General features: G+C 34.3%; 1 pseudogene; it reads left to right on the top strand.

Annotated features, from left to right (window-relative positions):
- Positions 1-3,245: 3,245 nt before the first annotated feature.
- LOC149829793 (5.8S ribosomal RNA) lies at positions 3,246-3,377 on the top strand (annotated as a pseudogene).
- The last annotated feature ends 1,317 nt before the right edge of the window (positions 3,378-4,694 follow it).

Genomic DNA, 4,694 nt, shown 5'->3' with positions numbered 1-4,694 from the left:
TATAAATTTTTTCATATGGCAAAAGATTTTAAATTTTTTAAGAAGGCAGCCTATTTATAAGATATACAGAGGTGAGAGCTGCTTCAACCCAAAAGTATTTGAGAACACTTTTAGATATGAGAAGAGTTCTAGTGATTTCTATTATGTGTCGATGCTTTCTTTTGGCCAAACCATTTTGTTGTGGCATATTAGCACATGACTTTTGATGAATTATTTCATTTTCTCTTAGATATTATTGAAAGTCATTAGACATGCATTCACCCCTTGAGTCAGAATGAAAAATATATATATTGAAATTTAAAATATTTGTTACTAACCTATGAATTTTTTTAAAATTCTCAAATACTTCATGTTTATGTTTGAAAAAATATATCCAAGTGTAGCAGGAGTAATCATCCACAAAAATAACCTAAAAGTGTATCCTCCTTTGGAGGCAACCGGGCCAGGACCCCAAACATAAGAACAAATTAATTCAAGTAGTTTACTAGCAGAAAAAGACCTCTCTTAATATATAATTGATTTTATTTTTGCAAGAATACAATCGATATAAGAGATTTATTTATTACAAAAGATCCTCATATAAGAAATATTAGATAATATATACATACTAGGGTTCCCTAGTCTTTGATGTCACAAAACTTTATATAATTTTTGAACATTAAGGCAAATAAGCTTTACAAGAAATTTCAACTAATCCATATAGTACAAGTCTCATTCGCTATGCCCTTCTCTGATCTGCCTACTAGACTGAAGATCTTGTATTAAGTGTTGGTTATAAGTGAAGAATACTCTACATCCATGATCAGTGATTTAAGAAAAAGAAAATAAATTTAAATTTAGTTTTAAAACAAGTCTTATTTGAGGAATACTAAAACTAGGACTTTTTTTAAAATTTTCAATTCCATTAATATCAAGAGAGGTTTCATCGACAATGCAAACATTTTTTTTACAAATAGAACTTCTATAATTGAAAAGTATGGATTTATCATGTCATATAAAATGATGCACCGAGTCTAAAAGCCAAGAAGTCATATCTGGAGGAGAAGAATAGGAGATGATGACATTGGTCACAAATTGCCTTTTGAATAGAGGTTGCAAAGCCTTCATGAGTTGAGAAAGAGACATGTTTGAAATTGATTTATTTAAAGAATCTTGGTGAACGTGTGAAGTACTAACCGAAACAACCTTTTTTTCATCTTTGTTCTTGAATTTTGGACAATATAGTTTAATATGTCCCAGTTTCCCACAATTATGACAAAAAAATACTCCTTTTTCTTTCATCTCCTTTTCCTTCATACACATGATTCTTTCCATAGTTATTGTTCTTATAAAAGTGTGGGGGTTTGTATGTATGAGTGTTGAAACCCAATTTTGAAACGGCCAACACATTGTCCTTAGCTTCTTTTGTTTCATTTTGATAACCTTAATCTATTCTCTTCCATGCATACTTGAGCTAAAACCTCTTGAATAAGAGGAAGCTCATCTTGTCTTCTATGTATGATGATGCTTCTCATTTGCTCAAACTCGGGCTGCAACCCTCTCATAAATTGAAAGAATTGTTTATTGTTTATTTGTTTCTTTCTAGTTTGAGCATCATTGAGAGTTTCTCAAGCGAGATCTAACTTAGCCATTTGATTCCATAATTTCTTTAAAGATCCAAAATACTCTCTAATACTCTTGTCACATTGTCTACAATTGTGTATCTTATCTTGAAGCTCCCATCGAAATGCAATGTTGCATTGAGTATATGTTTGTTTAATGAAGATCCATGCTTCATTGGCTCTTTCAAACTCCAAAATAGTTTCGCATGTATCTTCATTCATACTTCCCATAAATAAGGAAAGTACCTTGGCACGGGCAATTTTCCATTCCGTCAAAGCTTTCTTATAGCTTACAAGAGTTTTTTCCTTCTCTTCTCCTTTAAGAATCTCCCCTTTAACGGTTTCATTTTTTTCTTTAATGGATTTTGTGAGGGTGAGTTGTGGTTCTATTACGAAACCATCAACATACTCCCACAATCCTTTTCCAATAAGGATTTTTTTGATGACGGTAGCCCATAAATTATAGTTCTTTTCATCAAATTTTATTGAAACTATCATCACCACTTCTTTTTTGGTCATAGAACCAAGTAATACAAAGCAAGAGAAAAGAAAGAGGAAGATAAATAAATACTTGAGCAAACCTTTGACTCTTTTTGAAATACCAATGTCTCTATGAATCATAAGAAGACTAGACTTTTAAGGTTGGTAGGCACATTTTTTGAGACAAAGCCCAATCTTCACGCCACCTCAAAATACGCTTAAGCAAGAGTTGAATAACTCTAAGGAGTTGATAGGCTTTAATACCATGTCACAAACTAAAATATATGCTTTGTTGTACCACTTATGGGCTAGAGAAAGTTTAGAGAATATGACCTCTTATGGGTCAACACATGCAAACACAAGAATAAGCCACTAAGGGCCGAGAACACATAAAAATAATAAATATTACTGGAGAATAATCCCTTAAAGAATTGTTACAAATGAGAGGGGGCAGACTCCATTATATACAAGTGGGAGCTCATAGAGAGCCATTGGGACCTATCCAACGACTATAAATCTAGTTGTTGGGTAGGGTCCAACGACTCTTGGTTAATTTTTAAAAAGCCCGTGAAGGCTGAGAATTATTACATTAGAAAGAATAAAATGAAAATAGAAAAATGAAAATAGAAAAATGAAAATAGAAAATAGAAAATAGAAAATAGAAAAATGAAAATAAAACACTTATTTCTGTTGTACATGAGAAAAGATCAAAATACCCCTGAACTATAAATATACATAAATATACAAAAATGCCTATGTAAACACACACACACACACACACACACACACACACACACACACACACACACACACACACACACACACACACACACATATATATATATATATATTTACATTTAACATACCCAACCCAGTTACACCCATAAAAATGACACTTGGATTGTGTTTTTCGTTAAAAAACCATGATATTTTTCTTGGATATTTATGATATTTGTTAAGATTTTACATCATCGATTTTCAAACATTATAAATACCTAACAAAGCATCAGAATCAAATGATGCAGAAATCGATTCCTACAAAATCAAGCATGTAGAATACATTTATACCATCGGATTTGAGAAAAATACCAAAAAAGAACCCTTCAAAAGCACTGTAAGTTGTAGTAAGCATTGTTCGATGTAGGCAGCTACCCTCTACTCTATAATTATATGCAAGGGTGGACAACAAAAAATGTGATACTTGATGTGAATTGCAGAATCACGTGAATCATCGAGTCTTTGAACACAAGTTGTGTCTGAGGCCATTTGACTGAGGGCACATCTGCCTGGGCGTCACATTATGTGTTGCTCCCCCTCTTCCCACTCTGATTTCAGAATGGATGGAGGAGAGGAGGATTGGCCTTTGGTGCCTTTTTTATGGTGCCATCGGCTGAAAAGTTGGCTTACTGCACGATGTGGTGAGGCAAGCAGTGGATTACCATGGTCGTCCACCCATGCACTTTGTGTGTGGTGGATTGCCGCAACTCGCATGAAAGTGTCGGAAGCTTGTTGCAACTCTAAAGGCAATTTCTCATCTCAGCTTAGCGACCCCAGGTCAGGTGAGGCCACCCACTTTGTTTAAGCATATCAATAAGCAGAGGGAAAGAAACTTATAAGGATTCCCCTAGTAACATCGAGCGAACTGGGAATAGCCCAGCTTGAGAATCGGTAGGCTTCGTCTTTTGAATTGTAGCTTGTAGAAGCGTCTTCAGCGATGGACTGGAAAGGGTGAGAGCCCCATAGTGTCCGGACCTTGTCACACCATGAGGCGCTGTCAACGAGTCAGGTTGTTTGAGAATGCAGCCCTAATCGGGCAGTAAATTCCGTCCAAGGATAAATACGGGCAGGAGACCCCTTTATGTGTGTGTGTCATCATGTCTTATGTAGTCAAAAGTAACTATTGTCCTTTTAGGCAGTAGGCCCCTTCCAAGGTCTACTCAGCGCCTTGGTGGGACTAGGTTCTGATTGCTGAGTAAGGACCAAAAAAATATTCAAAATAAGAAAAAATATATAATGCCAAAATTAATAGACAACATATAACCAAAATGAAACTAAACAATATGAAGGCTCTTCTACTATCGAGATGAGGTTGAGTGCATACAATCGGATAACCAAACAAATATATCATAGATAATAATGCTCATAAGTCCATGCCTACTGCTAACATAGAAAAAAAAGGGAAGCATATTGGTTTATACTAACAACATCTAACCATGATGAAGACTACTGATGAATACTAAAAACAAGAGTAGATTTATTTTCTCTTTTTCTTTTCACAATGTGCATTGTTGGGACTAATTAGTGCAACTAACACAACACAATTTTATTCAGCACAAGCTGTTCATAATTGCATGGCTAAATTGACACACGCAATATAAAACATATAAAATGTAAGATAACAGAAAATGCATGACTCTATTTCAAAGAAAAAATAGTAATCCTTTATTTTAATGAAATCATAAAAGTAAATGAGTATTTTTTTAGAAGGCAAACATTCTCATTATAGGAGTAACTAGAATATGATAACTGAAATATGGGAACTAGAAATATGGGCATTTCCAACACTTTTTTTGCAAATCCAACCATGTGGATGTGCTTGGCAAGGTGAATTTG

This window comes from Nuphar pumila, chromosome 8 (assembly GCF_984573655.1).
Source record: "Nuphar pumila chromosome 8, dmNupPumi1.hap1.1, whole genome shotgun sequence".
Taxonomy (NCBI): domain Eukaryota; kingdom Viridiplantae; phylum Streptophyta; class Magnoliopsida; order Nymphaeales; family Nymphaeaceae; genus Nuphar; species Nuphar pumila.
Note: the sequence above shows the minus strand (reverse complement) of the source record. Positions and strands in the feature narration are given on the sequence as shown.